This window comes from Cyprinus carpio, chromosome B12 (assembly GCF_018340385.1).
Source record: "Cyprinus carpio isolate SPL01 chromosome B12, ASM1834038v1, whole genome shotgun sequence".
Taxonomy (NCBI): Eukaryota; Metazoa; Chordata; class Actinopteri; order Cypriniformes; family Cyprinidae; genus Cyprinus; species Cyprinus carpio.
Window position 1 is genome coordinate 23,764,115 of NC_056608.1, and position 20,455 is coordinate 23,784,569.

The following is a 20,455-nucleotide window of genomic DNA, read 5'->3' on the forward strand; positions in this document are numbered from 1 at the left end:
TTTGGTTTGGTGTTTTCATCCTTAAACATGTACGATATAATGCAGCATTTATCAGCTTCTTTAGTGCAGTTCAGTGAGATGCTGCAAGTGAGAGTTAGTTCTTCATGCACAGTACCAGTCACATCAGCACAGCTTGAACTGAAGGTACATGAATCTGAAAAATAAGTTGATCTATTTAATACATAAAGCAAAGGTCAGGTCAAAGGTAATTTATTATCAGTTAAGACATTTTAAGCAAAATGATATACGCTTCTTTTATGTTTTGTGACACATTTAAAGTAAGTGGGAAGCGCTAAATGCGCATTCAGTTTTACTGGAAACAGATAAACGTTAATATTTTAGATTTTCCTGTGAACAGGTTGTGAAGGAGAGCAACTTGTAAGGAGTCTTTAAGCTGTTTTTATGATCACTACGACAGTCGTTTTCATTTTGCATAACAGTTACTGTAAACAATGTTTTTGTTTATGTAGTTTCGGCACATTGACCTGGCAACCTTGCTGCAAGGGCTTTACTGCATCAGAAAAGCCATAAGCCTACATGTTAAACGTCAAAATGTATTACTTTACAAATCATGGACTATGGTAGGCCTAAAAGTGTATCATAGCATAGTATTCAACAAGGAACCTCTTGATAATATTTGTTATTATATGCACCTGTAATGATCATTTGCATGAAAAGGAATTCAAGTTGTTGGCATTTTTACTGCCCTGAGTGTCTTCTAAAGCTTTAAATGAGACAAAGGTGAGACTACAGGAGTTTTTAGTTTAGGAGAAATATCTGAGCACAGTGAGTGCTTCTGTTGTGGTCTCTTCACAGCTTTGAAGAAGCACATCGTGAGAGGGTTGAGATGGAGGGTGAGTCATTAATGACATAATTTTGGCTGGTTTAAATCTTATTGATATATTTTTTTTTCTTCTCTTTTGGTAGTTTCAATCTCATTCATCCACACCAATCAAAAACAATACATGCATTGTCATATTTGAAGTTGTTTATACTAGACAGTGGTTTGTTGCACAGTTATTTAAAAGAGAAAATGATCGCTTGTGTTTGCATGCATGCAAAGCGGGCTGTAGCCAAAAAATGCAGTGCAAGAAAAAAAAGTTTACGCAACAACCATGAAGAACTGGTACACTAGTGTTACATTGGTCAAAAAGAACCAATTGATCTTATACTAAACATCTTACACTTATATAATCCCTTTCATATGTGTTTGAAAAATTTGCCTCAGACAGCTTGAGATCGAGTCCCAGCTAAAAGTATTTTCCTGCTCCTGTTCCCTTCTCACCTTTCCCTTTTTGTCCTATCTCTCCTCCTTCCATTAAAGGTGAAAAACCCCAATGTAACCAAAAGATTAATAAAAAAGGAAGAGCAACCTCGAGAACAAGAAAACATTTTTATAATAGTTTATTTAAAGAGATTACAGCACATAACCAAAAGATTAATTTTGGACTTTAGTTTATTTAAAGAGATTACAGCACATAATTGTTTTTTTTTGGGGGTTGGAATTTTTGGTTAATTATTTAATTATTTGTTTTTTTATTAAAATGCGAGATTTATGAGTTGATTCTTTTTTGGGGGATTTTTGATTTCCAATTATTTTGTCTGTAAACTGGGAAAAAGCGATCCTTCCAAATACTTGTATAACGTCATGCTCTGGTGCCAGCTCTGTCTGAGAAAAGTCACTCTGAGAAAAGTGCTCCTAAAACATTTTCTTACCATCACTGGCCTCACAGACAGATGCGAAAGTCCAAACCAGTACGATCATTTTCACAGCATTTACAACATCCATGGTTTTGCTTCTGCAATAAAAGAATGACATTAAATCTTAAACATCTTAATTTAATTTGAAAAGCATGAAGACACTAATGCATTGACCACAACACTGAATAGAACTGAACCTGTCCATTCGAATGGATTAAAAACCATAATGAAGCTGCAAAATTGTGCTAACGTGCATTAAAATATCATTTAATATTAAATACTGAATAAAGAGATTCAAACACCAGTTCTTAAAAAAACTGAATAGAATTATTTTTTATGTTTTATTAAATGTTATGAATTGTATTTTTTTCTTTATTTATTAATACTGAAAGTGGTTACATTTATCTTAGTATCTCGTTTGCTTAGCTTGCTTGCTAAAATCAAATGGTAGGCATGTGAAGTTTCTGCCTGTGCGCAGCTTTCTAAACAGGCCACTTATGACATTTCCTTTTACGGAAGCTGGTAAATTCTAGGTTTGGGAACAGTGCTAGCATAATTGCTAGCATTGCACTAGCTAGTTGATTTGCATTCACAGCTGACAGAAACTGATGACAAGCATGATAATAGAGGTGACCGAAAGTGGACTACTATGCAAACAGAAAATGAAAACATTCAGTGTTTTTTTAAGATAATACTTAGATCTAATCATAACTATGCTATTCTACCCAAAAATAACAATACAAAATGATGAATTGCTGGTTTTATATACAAGCTCAAATAACTGTTTTCATTTTATTCTCAGTTTTAACTTAGCTGAGAGAAACACACAGCAGCATTTTTCTCAGACTATTGCAAATGCTCAATACTACGTAAGTCTTTCATATGGTTTCAGTTTATTTTCTGCCTTTTCTGCTCTTGTTAACATACCACAGATGTCTGCAGTTTGCTCGTTCAAATATTTTAATGACATTTCACATATCACAATACACTGTTCCCTTTCGAAAGCTTCAGTCGATGCTGCGCTGCTCATCGCATTGGGAAACGTCTTATTCGTGACCAGCTGTGAATAATGTGTGTAACACGTCGATAGAATTGACCTGGTGGTAATATAGCCTTGGTTGATGAAGTCATCGGAGCGTGCCCGCAACACGGGGCAATAAATAGATAAGCCACAGGTGCATCAACAGGTCTTTTGTCTTCAGATCATTCTGTGCATGTGTGCGTCAGGAAGATTCTTTTCATCTGATACAGATCTTCGTAGGATGAGCCAACGAAACGGTAAGTGTTGTGTTCCTCCATGCTCGCGTCCTATGTATGAGCTGGATACACATGATTACGGTTTTGTTTGTTTGGGGGAAGACCATGCGGTTCTGGTTTTAGAGACTGGCAAGTGCGAGCATTGTGAACTGCTCTCAGAGAAGATGCTTCATGCTCGTCTGAACTAATTTCATTTTCAATTTCGTCTAAGGGCTCTCGTGCGGATCTGCGCAATGAGCGAGCGACGGGCCCGTCCCTTTCGCTTACGGTGTCACCAGATCCACGCATCCTCTCTCATGATCTCGAGGCGCGCTCCGGTGGTTCTTCGGTTCACGAGGAGGATGATATATCTCTTGGGTCTTTGGGCCATGAGCAGCCCGCCTCTGAGCGTTCCTCTTGCGAGAGGAAATCAGTCGAGGAACTGCTCGAGGTGGTTACTCACGCAGTGGACAGGCTGCAGCTTGACTGGCCATGCGAACAAGAGACCCCCAAACGTAGTAAGCTGGAGGATAGGTTTCTGTCGGGTGGTAGGAGAGAGAGACCGCAACATCAGTCTCTCCCCTTTTTCGAGGACCTCCATGATGAGCTGTCGAGGTCATGGAGCAAACCGTATACTTCCCGCATCTTTGTGCCCTCGACGTTGACTTTTTCAACTATGTTGGATGCAAAGTCACGGGGGTATTCGGATATGCCTCGGGTTGAAGAGATGCTTGCGAGCTATCTCTTGCCCGAATCTGCATCCTCGGTTAAGAAACCTACTCTCCCCACTAAACCTTGTAAAATAACATCATCACTAGTGGGTAAAGCTTACCAAGCTGCAGGTCAGGCTGGTGCTGCGCTGCACACTACGGCAGTGTTACAGGCATACCAGGCTGACCTGTTAAAGGACTTGAGTGTGGGCAGTACAATCGACGAGGAAGTGTTTGCTGAGGTTCGTCGGGCCACAGATTTGTCTCCCCGGCGACCAAGCAGATGGCTCGTGCCATTGGCCGGTCTATGTCAGCTTAAGTCAGCACGGAGAGGCATCTGTGGCTTAATTTGACGGGCATTAAAGAGAAGGAACGTTTGTTTCTTTTAGACTGTCCTATCTCTCCATCTGACCTGTTTGGTGATTCGGTTAATACGGTTGTCAACAGGTTTAGGGAAGTAAAGAAACATGAAGAAGCGTTCGTTCAGTTTGTTCCTCGTCGCACTCAAGGGGAGGGGCCATCAGCCACCCAGCCTCGCCCCGGTCTTTCAAAAACCAGGGATGTTAAAAAGCAGAGCGTGGCGGACCGTGTTCCCCCTCGTAGGGATTGGGGACAGGTTCGCCGTGCTCAGCAATCTCCCAAGCTGCGGGTCAGGCTGGTGCTGCGCTGCACACTATGGCAGTGTTACAGGCATACCAGGCTGGGTTGTTGGTAGTACCTCAGGGGGTGGTGCGCGCTCAAGAGCTTTTCGCCCCGCCCCGTTACCCTCACAAAACCCCTCCATCCCCGCCGCTTCTTGTGCTTCGGGGGGTGGTGGTTTCCAGCGAGATATTAGATGTTCCAGTGTTTCCTGCTGTTACAACCCTGGCTCTAAGGATGCAACATAAAGGACACAAAACAAAAATATGCCAATCAAAATAAGTTTATTTAATAACAAAAGGGAAAAAAAGGGGACTGAAGAAAGCAGAAAACACTGCTACTGCAGTGCTGGCTGCAAAACAAGAGAGAGAGAGAGAGCAAGAGCATGTGTGTCCTAGATTTAAAGTGGGGGACTCCCTTCAGGTGGATCCAATTAAACCTGTTAATTGCAGGAGAGTGACCAGGGAAACTGCAATGAAACACAGATTAAAACACTCCCACATGAATTAACACCTGCCATCATCTAACATCCCCTCAAAAGGAAGTGTTAAAATTGGTACCACTCTCAGAGAGTCTGGCAGCGTGGAAACTTCTACCGGGCATTTCTGCGTGGGTGTTGAGCACAGTACGGATAGGATACAGGATCCAATTTATTTGTCATCCTCCACATTTCAACGACGTGGTCTCCACTTCCGTGAAACCGGAGCTGATGCAGGTACTGTCTCAAGAGCTACAAACTCTTCTGGGCAAAGAGGCCATAGAACATGTTCCTCTTCCAAGGATAGAGTCGTGCTATTACAGCAGATACTTCCTGGTTCCCAAAAAGGGTGGGGGAGTGCGTCCAATCTTGGATCTTCGAGGCTTAAACCGTACAGTCAAAGCACTCAAGTTCAAGATGTTAAGCAAATTCGTGTAGCAAATTCGGCACAATGCATGGATGCAGCGCTGGCTCCATTACGACTCCAGGGCATTCGCATTTTGAATTATATCGACGATTGGCTGATACTAGCACAATCGTGAGAGAATTATATCGACGATTGGCTTCCAGCCCAAAATTTTCTCTGCTCCCGAGAGTCCTAGCCAGAGTTCCCCAACAAAGGTCTTGCCTCTTGCTGATAGAGCCACGTTGGCCGAACAGAGTATGGTTCTCGGAGATAATATCCCTCCTCGACGGCTCGCCATGGGCGATTCCGGACAGGAGGGACCTTCTGTCTCAGGCAGGGGGCACGATATTCCATCCCAGGCCCGACCTGTGGAATCTCCATGTTTGGCCCCTGAAGGGTACCAACTGAGGAACACAGGGCTTTCGCCGGATGTTATTGATACCATTCTTAGTGCTAGGGCTTCCTCCTCCAGAAAGAGTTATGCCAGTAAATGGGGTGTCTTTTGACAGGTGTGTGTGTGGTACACAATGTAGATCCAGTCAACTGCCATATTGCTTCAGTTCTGGACTTCATGCAAGAGAAATTGTCAACAGGCACATGCCCTGCTACCACGCCTTGATTGACGGGATGCCACTCGGGAGACACCCTCTGCTCTCTCGCTTTCTTCGTGGGGCCAGTCGAGACCGTTCACAACGCCGGAGCAGGAGTCCAGACATTTTCAAGCACGGCGGCGTGGGTATTCTCGTTCCCAATGCGCTGAGCAGCGCAGCATCAACTGAAGCTTTCGAAAGGGAATGTTCCCGGTTACTTAACTGTAGGGGGTCGCCTCCTCTAGTGCTTTAGCAAGGGGTGCCCTCTTTACAACAGGTTTGTGATGCGGCAGGTTGGTTCTCTCCACACACATTCATAAGATTTTAGTTGGAGTCCATTTCCGGGCTCTGATTCCTTCACTACTCCGTTCCCTGAGAAAGAGGAACGAGATGCTGTGCTGCGCGCCAGCCGTGCTGAAATATGTCCCAGGACTGCTCTTCAGACAAAATGTCCTGTTGATGCACCTGTGGCTTATCTATTTATAGCCCCATGTTGCAGGCGCGCTCCGATGACGTCATCAACCGAGGCTATATTACCACCGGGTCAATTCTATCGACGTGTTACACACATTATTCACAGCTGGTCACGAATAAGACGTTTCCCAATGTGCTGAGCAGCGCAGCATCTCGTTCCACTTTCTCAGGGAACAAGGTTACAGTTAAGTAACCCGGGAACATTCATTTTTAAGTTTTAAAACAAGGAAAATAATTTTTATTTTTTCCTTAAAAATTGTGTTGATAATAATGATTTCCTGAAAGAAATCTTCTCTTTGTGTTGTGTTGGTTTTGATAATCCATTTCATATTAAAATGAAATGTTGTAAGTGAAATGAAAATGGACTATTACCCAACACTCAGTTTCAATCAATAACATCAAAGCAGTTCACTGAAAATTAAAAGTTCTGCTATTAAATTTGCCATGAAGGATTTTTTTTGTGAAATCTTCATGCAACTGTACAAGATCTTCACAGTTCATAGTGAGACAAAACATGCAGCATGAAAACACCATAAAGGCCCATTAACTACCGTAGATCAGGGGTCTCTAAACTTGGTCCTGGAGGGCTGGTGTCTTGCAGTTTAGCTCCAATTTGCCTATTAGACCCCTGCTGTATCGTTAATGCAGTTGCCTTTCAGTTGCTTAAATTAAAAATGCAAATGGTAATAAATCTGTATTTCATTTGATGCCAGCTGGCTCTTTAAAACAGTATAAATATGAATTATTTTATTCACATATGATCGTGGTTTCTCCAGCTCATGCATTGCACCTATCTGTCACTAGTATGTCATTAGTTTTATTGTAATTGCGTGAATTGTTGATGATGAAATTATGACCTAATTGAAAGAGAACAACTGCATACTCAATTAAGCAGAGGCAAGGCTACAGGCTGAAACGTTGGTTAAAGGGTTCATATAATGCGATTTCAAGTTTTCCTTTCTCTTTAGAGTGTTACAAGCTCTTGGTGCATAAAGAAGATCTGTAAAGTTGCAAATACTAAAGTCTCAAATCTAAAGAGATATTCTTTATAAAAGTACCACACCCCCTAAAACGGCTCATTCTAACATGCCCCCAGATCTCTACGTCACTATTTGGGAAGATTTGCATAACGCCGCCCAAATATTCATGCAAAGAAAGAAGGCGTAACATTTATCCTCTCTGTTGCCGGCGGTGCCATGTTGTGGAGATGCTGTGTGTTTCGTTGTGAAAGCCAAACTACTTTGTTTGGCCTTCCAAAAGAGGACACGACTAGAAATCAGTGGTTAAGTTGTATTTCAGCACTGTTCCAGAACAGTCCAACCCAAATATTCAGATGTGTGCTGCGCATTTTATGGAGGACTGTTTCCTGAACCAGTAGCCTGCAATGCGTCTGTGGCACAACGGCTGTTTCTATAACGTTTGCCAGTTCAGACTTTGCAAGGACAGTCTGGCGCTTCTGACTCACAGCCTGTAAGTACATTTTTATTATATTTAAATAAATTTGTCAATGATGATTCAAACGCGAGTTTTGAGAAGCAGAGTAGGCTTGTTGTTTCTCCAATCACAAATGCAGACATGGTTTTGTGTTTACGCAGCGTGATACGCAATGCATAAAAAGACAGTATAAGTAAGGGATAATGTACATCCAGCTGGTTGTTCTCACAGAATAAACCCCAACAGGGTGATCAGGACCCCTACGCAAAGTGGCGTCATTTTAAGACGAAAATGTTTTAAAACCTTACCAGTTTGTTAGTTCTCTTATAATCCATTACAGTGTACAAAACAATAGTAGCAAAATGGCAGCAGCTAGGTTTCTATGAAACGAGAGCAAGTCCGCAATACCAGGATGACATAATTAAACAATTGTACACCATTTTGAATCAATTTTTAATATTTTATAAGCCTAACCAAACGGAAAGCTTCCACCAAGAACAAAAATAGTTCAAGCAAGAGTACAGCGCCGACTGCTGTTACTCAGATGAGCCTGTGTTATTAGCTTTTACAGGTTTTTATCCAGGGATAACATACCTCGGAATGTCATGACTGACCAGTCAGAATCAAGTATTCCACAGAGCCGTGTAATAAGTCATCATAATCAGTAATTATGTCCCCACTGGGTGCAACAAATGCCTCGTTTTGTAAAAGCTTTGTAAAAATCAATGCGTTTCAGAAAGGCAGGGCATAGAGGAGAAACAATAATGTACATTATATGGAAAATAATGTGTTTTTTGAACCTTAAACAGCATAAACACATTGCATTACACCAAAATACACAAAATAATGTTCTTTTTAGCAGCATCATATGACCCCTTTAATAAATAACCTATGCTGAAGTGAGTATGCATTTCTTCAACTTGCACCTCTACAGGTGTACACCTCACTTGCTCTGAAGATGAAATTATGCAACATAAACTGGAAACAGAAGCACTGCGACAGTTCAGAGAAATGAGACAAAATCATCATCATCATCAAAAAAAAAGTTTTCTATAGTCATAGGCATTTTTAAATATCTGCAAAATGCATAATGAATGTATTTGAAGATTTAGTTGGTTATGGATTAGTAAATATAAAGAGAATTATTGCTCACTCACGGTCTGTGTCTTCACCGCTCTGAGTTCATTCCACTCTGACTCTGTGCTGCTCACACAAGCCTATAATAGAGACAAAACTTTCACTTTCAGATTCCTCGTCTGTTTATGTTGTTTTAGCATTTTTGATGAGCAGATAGTGCTTTTACAAACCTGAAAACTTCCCCTTCGTGCCATAATGATTATGACAGCTACCATCTATAGGCTACATCAAATACAGGTCTACTGGGACAAAATTCTTCTTCTTCTGCTCTTGAGTCAGTGGCAGCCCACAGAACCACTTGCAGTAAAGTTATGAAATTTGGCACACAGAGAGAGGACAGTCTCAAAATTCAAACTGTAAGGTCTAGGTGCAAAATTATTTTTTCCTTTGATCCCTTGGCCCATGCCGATTCGAATGCATACCAAGATTTTTCACATTTTGGAATTCTTTGAAAAATCAATATGCGAAGTTTGTGGAATAAAGGGGTACGTTTGACCTACTATGCAAAAAAGATCCAGAGCAGCAAAGCTTACCTCTTACCAGCTCTTCGTAAAATAAAATACAACATGAAATACACTTGTATTTCAGATGTACTGTGATGTTTTTATCGCAAAAAAGTAGAGGATTTAATGTTGTTATGTTTTATAGTGATAGGTAAATTATTTATAATTTTTATAATTTATTGATGTGAAAATATACCCTTGTTCTGTGCTTAAGTCCAACTTTTTCACTTATATGTTCCATGTAATTATAGCGTAACTGCAACATTTACAGGTAAATAAAACTTGTGCTTGTTCTGTCCTTGTTCCATAGTCACAGGGTAACATTACATAAAACTCACTGCTCCAAAACTGTTGTTTTTTGTACAGTAGGTCATACATACTGTACAAAGACTCGGGAGCTCTCACATTTGTTTCCTCTAAATTTCAGAAGTGATCTTAACTTCGCAAAGTGTGCACTAAGTCAAATGCCTCAAAATGAGCGCTAACATTTCTACCATACAATATATATTACTAAACAAATTAATCAATTTGCCTTTCAGTGCCTTTCAGCAAAGGAAGCTCCAGGGTTACATTTTCTGTAAATAAGTTTGGATTAAGGCATCCGGTACATTACTATTTCCAACAACAAATGATGTGCCTAAATACATAAACATTGTCCTATAAAAAGTAACATTATCCTCATTTCTGTATAATTTCTCTCTCAATACAGCCTTTCACTCTGAATTTATGACACCCCCCTCCCATCCTTTTTTAGTGCCTTTCAAGTACTTGACTTAAGATCTCTTCTAGGAGACAAATATGAGACCCCCAGATTATTTGTGTGTGATGTTGTTGAGATCTCTTTTAAAGCTTTAAAGGAGACCATTGTGAGAGTGTTAGAGTTTTTGTTTGAGAAGCAGGAGACTCAAGAAAAAAATCTCTGTTCGATCTTAAAGTAACCTAATTTCTGTCTAGGAGTCTGTCACTTTTGATTTTTCTTTCCTGTGCACATGCACCCTAGTCAAAATTATTTTCACGTAAAGGGGGCCATCCCCGATTTATCAAAAATTATCTTGTATCTTAATTTAAAACACATGATCTTTTATCAAAAATATTTAACAACATATTTAACAAACTCCAAAACAAATAGCCTTTGAGCTATGAGTAAAGTTCATCAGTTCACTCTATTCATGTGTAAAATTCAAAACAACTTAAAATGTATAGTATAATATTTCAGAATATTCAGAAATCAGAACATTGATGGAAATGAACTCAATCAGCTCATATTAAAAATGACTATACCACATGCAAAAACAAATAGGCTTTTCTTTCATCCGTTCTTCACTCCACAGATTGAACAATTTATGTCTCTCTTCCTTTTTATTCTCTCTTTTGTTTCTTCCATCTCTGACTGCACACTCATTTCTATTTTCTAAAAATTAGATTATACATGTCAGCTATAAAATAACATGAATGTCAATTTATTTTGTAAATTTTAGTATAGTTAGTAAAGGTTAAATGTCGGCCACTTTACCTGAATCCCACTGCACATTCAGAGTCCCTTTAATTAAAGACAATAAACCCACTGAGCACAGTGCAATCAAACCTGAATAGCCCACTTCACCAGCAATCACCCTTTTGCATTCATACTTGTAAACTATGTCAGTATTGCCAGATACAAACTCAGAATTGCAATATATATATATACTCAGAATGAATATGCATGGTGACCAGGGACTTTCAAGATTCGATCATAGATGTATATGTATGGTGAGAATGGATTTTCATGGTTAGATGGTAGTATATAAGCATCAAAGTAGTATCCCTGATCCTTCTGTTTCTCCGCTGGTTAAGCATCAGTTCCTCTGCTCCTCTTCCGCTGGTTCCGTCCAGCCCTGACCCTCCTGTTTCTAGCCCAGCTCAGATTCTCCTGTGTTTCCTCCCATCCTCCCTCCATTCCCAATCTTCTAAAGCCGTATGAGTCTCCGCCTCCAGCCTCCGAGAGTATATTGAAATTTTCTATATTCTTATGAGTTATTTGTGTTTTTTTTAGTTTTGACCATGGAACTTATTTTTAATTTTGTATTATGACCATTCCAATCTTCGCGGTATGGGTCAAAATTATAGATTTTTTTTTTTATGCCAAAAATCCACCATGGGCCGCTTTCCTAGGATATTAAGTAAAGATCATGTTCATCCATGAAGATATTTTTTTAACCCTCCTTCCCTCCCCGTAAATATATTAAAACGTAAGTCATTTTTGATTAGTATTTGGTCATGCATGGCTAAGAACTTAATTTGGACAACTTTAATGCCCTTTCGACTTCTTCTTCGAGCGCCTTTAGGCTGGCACCCGGACATAAAATAAAGGCAATTTTCTCAATATTTTGACCTTTATATTTTGAGTTTTTTGCTCCCTCAGATTCCAGATTTTCAAATAGTTGTATCTCAGACAAATATTGTCCTCCTAACAAACCATACATCATACATACAACCATACATAAAAATCTCCATTTCTAAAAATTTACCCTTATGACTGGTTTTGTGGTCCAGGGTCACATTTGGCTTTTAATTTTGGAAACAATTTGACATAATATCTGTACTTTAACTCAAGGACAATTTCTCAGTTCTCAGTACATAAAATACAAGCTCTTCTACTTCCCATGTGACTTTGCTTCATTTATTGTTTACATTCCACCTGTTAGTCAACATGCAGGAGGCACAGATCAGATGTTGCATGTGGAGCATATCTTTCCAGACTCTTCCCATGAGCTTCACAGGGTCACTCTGATCATGTCATGGTACATTTGATTCCTGCATGCAGCAACCTCTCCAAGGCCTGTTGGGAGAACATCAAAGCAGTGGACTTGAAAGACCGGAAAGGATCTCCAAGCATGTTTGCCTTGGACTGTACTGAATGGGATGTAATCAGGGTGGCTACCAACAGTCAGGATATGTTTACAGAGGCTGTAACATCATACAAATGCAATCCCAAGTGTCTTCCCGGTAAGTCAAGTCAAGTCAAGTCTGCTTTATTGTCAATTCTTCGTCTTGTATAGTTAATACATAATGAGAATTGAAATTGCATTACTCTCAGACCCTTGGTGCATAGAGATAACACTATGCAAGTCTAAATGAATAAATATCATTTAAATTATAATTTTGTTTTAATTATAATAATTATAGTTTTTGCTTGGAAATGTTAAACATATCTAATCTATGCAACCTTGCAACCTATAAAGCATTAAAAGATTTCATTTTCATTTTGAACTAAGTTTTGCACATACTATGGGAAACTGTAAATATAAATACAGAAATAGACTGCCATTTCACACATTGCATTGCCATTTTGCATACTACATTTCAAAATGAATATTGTGACCCATATGCTTCCATAGCCTTCAGTACAGTCATACCACCTCTGCTACAGAATAAGCTCTCCCAGATGAATGTGCCTGATTACACCTGTAGGTGGATCAGACTTCCTATTTTGACAGGAGACAGGATGTGAGACCTTAAAAACATGTATCTAACCCCTGAACCATCAGTTCTGGCTCCCCTCAAGCCTGTCTAACTCCTCAGTTGACACAGTGGACTCCTTCCACTTCCTGGAAAACATAATCACCCATGAGCTCAAGTAGGAGTTAAACATCAACATCAACAATTATCTCTTTCGTTTCTTCCATCTCTGACTGCACACTCATTTCTATTTTCTAAAAATTAGATTATACATGTCAGCTATAAAATAACATGAATGTCAGTTTATTAAGTGAATTTTAGTATAATTAGTAAAGATTAAATGTCGGCCACTTTACCTGAATCCCACTGCATATTCAGTGTCCCTTTAATTAAAGACAATAAACCCACTGAGCACAGTGCAATCAAACCTGAATAGCCCACTTCACCAGCAATCACCCTATAAATACTTTTTGCATTTATACTTGTAAACAATATCAGTATTGCCAGATATAAACTCAGAATTGCAATATATATATACTCAGATTTTTTTTTTCTCAAAATTCTAAGTTTACATCTCACAGTTCTCAGTGACAAATTCTGCTGTTTTGTTTCTCACCATGAAATAAAAAATAAAAAGGTATTGCAACTTTTATCTCAAATTCTGGATTTTTCCCTTGCAGCTGCAAGTTTATACTTCACTATTCTGACTTTTCATCTCAGAATTGCTAATTATAAACAATTAGTACTTTGTGACTAATACTCTGATTACAAAAGCACAGCTTTCTGAGGTGGCTTAAGAAGTTTAACCTACCAAAGACAATGTTGGTGAACTTCTACACCTCCATCATTGAGTCCATACTCACTTCCGCCATCACCATTTGGTACGCTGCTGACAAAGACAGACTGAAATGTGTCATCATCCGCTGTGCTTAGAAGGTCTTTGGATGCAACCTGTACATTTCCAGAACCCTGAAGTGAGCATTTAAAGGGATAGTTCACCCAAAAATAAAAATAACCTTCGTACTATGTGTACGTAAGCTCCAGTGAGAATATGCTAGTCTTGTGACAAGTTTTGTTTACAGAAAAGGAAAACCAGTGTCCTCTTGGCTTGTATCAAAATCCTCCGACATTTTTCTTTACAAATCCTCGTTTTGTACTTCTAATTCTTGAACAGTGTTTTGTTTTGTCTTCTCTGTGCTCTCGGTTCACAGACTTCTATTAGACTATCGAATCTCAACACCCATTATTATTATTATTATATTTATTTTAAAATTGATTTGAAAAGGGACCATGTACAATTTTAACATAAATGTTTCCATTTCATGCATTGTACTGAATTTAGCCAATGGCTTTTCATCCACGGTCCCTTGGCAGGTAATTACTTACTAACTAACATAAAGACATAAATCAACAAACACGTACAGTACAGTAAAACATATACATACATACACATCCTGTCAGACCCAGAATAAAACAATAAAAAAAAAAAAAAAAAAAAAAAATCCAGTTAAACCACAAACATGTCAATCATTCACTGCCATTATAAAACTTGGAAGAGCCAGGACATTTTTTCATATAATTCCGACTGTATTCGTCTGAAAGAAGAAAGTCATATACACCAAGGATGGCTTAAGGGTGAGTAAATCATGAGGTAATTAAAATTTTTGGGTGAACTATCCCTTTAACCTCTTAAGACCCTGCGGCCTCATATGAGGACATTACATTTTTGTGAATTTCTCTGAGATTGTACATGCCACAGTTTTAAGTCTTGATGTCCTGTACAGAGCACATTCAAGGCTTGTCAGGGATACCAAATGATTGGATGCTTCACCATGACCACTCCCTCTCCTTGGTCATCAGAAATGTCTGAAATTAATTTAGTGACACTCTTATGGAAATATGATAATATTTTGTAATTATCATTTAAATGTCTAATTTTTAAATTGTGTGTCATAAATCAAAATCTCAGGAAAATGTTATGGGGTTTCAAATCAAAATATGACTTTCTGTTATGAAACAGGACGTTGATTTTTATACATGTCCTCATATGAGGACACCTGGACTAAAAGCATGTTTATTACCCATTTTGGGAGACATAACAAATGAATAGGGAAAGAAATTATATTTCAATATTCTATGAAATATTATATATTACTATGAAAATCTGGTCAATTATTACTCCCATTATTACACTTCTTTTTTCATTACATGTTGCCCCAAAAACACATTGTGAAAAAAAAAAGTGAAAGTCGTGACATTTGCCAAGTATGGTAACCCATACTCAGAATTGGCGCCCTGCATTTAACCCATCCAAGTGCACACACACAGCAGAATATTCAAATTAGATTTATTTTATAAATACATTGTATATAATGAGAAAGCCCGTTTATGGTCATTTTGCACACATTTTTCAGAAAGAAAAATTGTATATTGAATCATTCTGTTATAACATGGTTGAGAATCATCTTTATACAAAGTTTGGTAAAAAAATAATATCTTGAAAACTAAAAATGTATTGGTGATGTAAAAAATCAATTGTTTTTGCCTATGTATATTCATTCATGTCTTTTAGTTTTTTTTAAAGAAATTGAGTCCCAATGTCTACCGAGGACACAGCATAACTTATGAATGAAATATCTTTACATTATTTTTTTTTTTTACATTATTTTTAATGCTCTAAACTATGTAAAACTATTTTTTTCCTAAAACTTTTTCCTCGGGTCTTAAGATGTTAAGATTGTGGCCGACCCCTCTCACCCTGGACACAATCTTTTTTAGACACTATTCTTCAGCAGGAAGCTGCGGTCCATTTCTTACCTGTCCACATGTACACATTAGATTAAATTAATTCAAACTGTGAGCATTTGCACTGGCCCACTTTTACACATCCTGCACAAATCTAATATATTTCTTGTTTTTTTTTCTTCATCTTATTTAATATTTCTCTCCCTTTACCTATCTCACCTTACAATTTAACTTGTTATGTATTTATTTATTCATTTGGTAACACTTTAGTATAGAGACCAATTCTCACTTTTAACTAGTTGCTTATAGCATGCCTGTTATTAACATATTGGCTGTTTATTTGTACTTATGAAGCACATATTCTGCATGACCATATTCTACATCCTACTCAATACCTAAACTTGACAACAACCTTACTAATTATTAATAAGCAACAAATTAGGGGTTTATTGAGGCAAAAGTCATAGTTAATGGTTTGTTAATAGTGAGAATTGGACCTTGAAATAAAGTGACCATTTATTCTTGTATTTCTTTTGACTTTTTTGCATAAATGCATTAAGACATTTTTTTGTACATGTACACCAATAGTATTTGGCAATAAGGATGATTCTAATTCTGTTTACACTTCTGAAGACACATGCTTTCAATTAGAGGTTAGACTGGTACAACTGCTGTTCTGGATTACTGTCTGGTTTATTTGAAGATTGAGAAATCCACTGTTTCCATGGGAATAGACGGTTGTGGAAACATTTGCATGTGACTTCAAGGAAGATATTTGTTCAGCGGTTTATATTGCAGTTTGGAATAAAACAGTAGAAGTCTGTTCTTACACAGCTAGATGTGTGTGCATCACATGAACAGAACATTTTTTAGTAACCATGTTAATGGATTGCTGGGATTTGCTGCCACGTCTCAAAATCTGCATCACTGCTGTAGCTGGTCGCCGTGATTTTGCCAAGTAAGACATGTTCCTGGATCAACATCTTTTGTTTATCCCGGATCAACATTACTGTCCAAAAATATAGATTAAAAACAAACCCTACCCCTAAACCTAAAATCAGTGTGAAATGATTAACAAGGGTGTAGAAGCATCTAACCCTGATCATAAGCCTAAAACAGATATTTCCTGAAAGGTTATCCCTCAGTTCTGATTGTTTATTGGAATGTTGTTCCAGGATCAACAAGGATGTTGATCCAGGAAAATGTTGTACTTGGTGAAATCATGGTCACTGCTGCAGCTAGAGTGGAAAAAAAAAAAAAACAGGACAAAGTCCAGCTGACTCTTTAGTCTTTACATTGAATATGAATAGCTGGCTGCTTCGGCCAAATGAGCTCAATCCTGCCAACAAATCACAGCTTAACAGACTCCATTCACTTCACTTACTGTTGTGCTAAACAACATCCATATTCACTACATCCATGGCCTCTTGTGCTGTATTGCTATAATGGACACTTTCACCCTTGAAAAAGACACTTAACCCTGAATCGTTCAGCGAGTCACCTTGAATACTATATGTTCACAAGTGTCCTTTTAAAGACATGTTTGATAAGAAAACAAGATCATAATAAAAATCTTATTTGGTTCCAAAAGTCAAATAAAAATGTCAAAAGAGAAATTCGTGCTCTGCATTTAACCCATCCAAGTAACTTCAAAAAGTGGCACAACACACACACAACACAAACTTTTTGATGTGGGCTTGACACACACTTAGACCACACACACACACAGCCACACTCACACACATTTAAAACACATCCACACACACACACCCAGTGACACACACACACACACACACACACACACACACACCGTGAACACACACCCGGAGCAGTGGGCAGCCATTTATGCTGCAGCCCCCAGGGAGCAGTTGGGGGTTCAGTGCCTTGCTCAAGGGCACCTCAGTCGTGGTATTGCCGGCCCAAGACTCGAACCCACAACCTTAGGGTTAGCCATTAGGCCACGACTTACCCAAGTTTACATAGATTAGATGTTGATATCATATTGCTACCATGATTTAGCACATAGCTAACACGATTTAGCATGTAAGTAGTAAGTAAGTAAGTAATGTTTATTTCTATAGCACTGTTCAGGAGCAAATGTCTGTCACAATGTGCTTTACATCAAATTTTACAAAATAGACATGACAATTGAAAGAACAGATTAGACTAAAAGCAAGTTTGAACAGGTGAGTTTTCAGCTGCCTTTTAAAAATGTCCACAGAGTCCACAGATCTCAGTTTCAGAGGAAGAGCATTCCACAACTTGGGAGCAACTACTTCAAAAGCACAGTCTCCTTTTGTCCTCAATCTAGAATGTGGAACATCTAGTAGGATCTGATTTGAGGATCTCAGATTCCTACCGGAGTTACAGGGTTGCAACATCTCTTTTGAGATAACAGGGGCTTGACCATGCAATGCTCTAAACACCATCACAAGAATTTTAAAATGTATTCAAAATTTGACAGGGAGCCATTGGAGATCTCTTTGATTACTTAGTTAAAAGCTTAGCAGCAGCATTTTGAACCACTTGTAAACATTTCAGGGATGGATATTAAGACAAATAAAAAGAGAGTTACAATAATCAAGGTGGGAGGAAATACATGCATGTATAATCATTTCCATCTCCGCTGTGGACACAACTGGCCTCAATTTTGCAATGTTTCTCAACTGATAAAAACAATTACGAACCAAATAATTCACATGTTGATTATGATTGAAGGCTTATCCCATATGAACACCTAAATTACGAAGGGTAGATTTAACAGAATATGATAAAGGACCAAGACTTTCCATCACTTTTGGGAGAACACCAACAGGAGCCAAGATAAGTACTTCTGTTTTTTTTTAGGATTTAACTGTAAATAATTATTTGCCATCCAGACTTTATACAGAGTTTATACAATTTAAAAGAGTAGACAATTTTGTAATTTCATGAGGCTTAAAAGAAAAATATAGTTGAATATCATCTGCATAGAAATTATAGTGAATGACTTCAAAATTACTTATCAGTTTCCCCAGAGGCAGCAAATACAAAGCAAAAAACAATGGGGCCAAAACTGAACCCTGGGGAACACCAGAGGACACAGGTGCTGTTGAAGAGGTATAATTTTGAACTCTTACTGAGAAAGACCTGTCTGATAAGTATGATGGGAACCAATTCAAGGCTGTTCCAGAGATACCAACCTGCTGTCTAAGCCTCTCAACTAATATATAGTGATCAACTGTATTAAAAGCAGCAGTAAGATCCAATAAAACCAGTAAAGAGCATTCTCCTGCATCACCTTGCATTAAATTATATTATCCTAGGATAAGCTTTGTTAGACAGCTTGAACACTCTATAAGTCTTATTGGACAAAAGTGTAGGGGATTGTACAGTTAAAACCCAAGGACCAGGTGTGTCGCAATAAAGACCAGGAGTCAGAGATTCAATCAATTTTTAATAAATTTACTGAAGAAAATAGTTTGCAGTTTCATCAGCAGAAGTCAGCTGTAACACTCTCGATGGAGTTCGTAGGCTGCTCTGCATACAGTTCAAAATCACCAACAATTATACTCTTGATAGAGGATGCTAATTGTGTCAGTGTGTAGGTCAGCAAAATTCTGATTGGTTCCAAAACCTAGATAAACTTAGACAGTTTCCACATAAGGACACAAGCTTGAAGCATATCTTCTGACGACTATTTGATCAGAGCTCCAAAGACGTATATCTGATACGCTGGACATTGACAGCTGAATGTTTGTCCTGGGCCTGTACAGACAGATACTAACACACATACGCAGAGAACTTAGTGCCTAGCCCTAGCTAGAATTGTATCAGTATGGATTGTTACACACACACTATGCAAGTCTCATCTTAGAGAGTAGAAATACAGCCTAAAACAGTATTTCTTAATATCAAGCAGATACATTAAAATCACAGTCTGTTGTCCAATCTCTCGTGTCTCACATAGATGGGAGGTCATCCTGACTTCTTTGACATGACCCTGTGACCTGGAAAGGAAATAGACTCAGCCCTGTAAAGGCTTACTGTTACACATTCCACTCTTGCATCAAACCATCTAAGTAAATACTGATCAATACCTTGATTAATAATCACACAATATATTAATGAAAATAATTAATATCAGAAGGAAGGATATGGTCAGGGTGGCATCCACTTCATCCTCTCCTTCAAAAGTTTTACCCCTTCAATAAAAGTCTATAGGACTTTTCATAGTTTTGAAAACTGAAAAAACATGAAAACTGCAAGTTGATCTGTTAGAAAAGATATAATAATGAGAAAACAATGAGAAAATTTAGATTTTTAAAAGGTCTCTACAAAGTTTTTGCATCAAAAATACTACAATGAGAAAATCTTAAAATCTTAAAAGCATTTTCACTCAGGAATTGCTAGTAAATAATTACAAAAAGTGTCAAGCAACACATTGAATTTAACATTAAATTTTGAAGTAGAAAAACTGGACTAAAGGTGCTGTACTGGGAAAATTTCTTTTGGCATAGAATCAGCCAAGAAAATCGCTGCATAACTGAAGTTACTGAACTGTCTGTGCTTTCCTGTGTAAACAATGCAAACAGTGATCAGGTTTCGTTTATATTAAGATGAGATAAAGGAACGTGCATTTACATTCGCTGCAGGTAATTTTGGAATTTCAGAAACAAATAAAGCATCCAAACAGCTGAAAATTGTACCTGCATGATTGTTTGTTTCGTCTTTAATTAGTGTGTCAATCAAACAAAAGCAATTAAAACAGTGCGACAGTCTGGAGTCTCTGTCTAATGATTTCCCACAGTTTTACAGCACAATTTACTTGTTTCATACAACAGCCCAGACACTAAACAGACACTAAATGTCACTGCGTTCTTGTGATATTTAAATCAGCAATCAAAATATTCTTCGGAAAGAACTGATTAGTGAACACACATAAACAGAGCAGCTCTGTGCATTATCAACTGGTTTTACCTGCA

At 38.2% G+C, this 20,455-nt stretch overlaps 1 long non-coding RNA gene across 1 annotated transcript; it reads right to left on the minus strand.

The window, feature by feature from the left end:
- On the minus strand, positions 1-8,869 carry LOC109087100. The gene is made up of 3 exons (XR_006156191.1): positions 8,826-8,869; positions 1,717-1,799; positions 1-154 (listed from the first exon to the last, which is right to left on the minus strand). It is a non-coding gene; the product is annotated as an uncharacterized LOC109087100 (long non-coding RNA).
- Between the last annotated feature and the right edge of the window lie 11,586 nt (positions 8,870-20,455).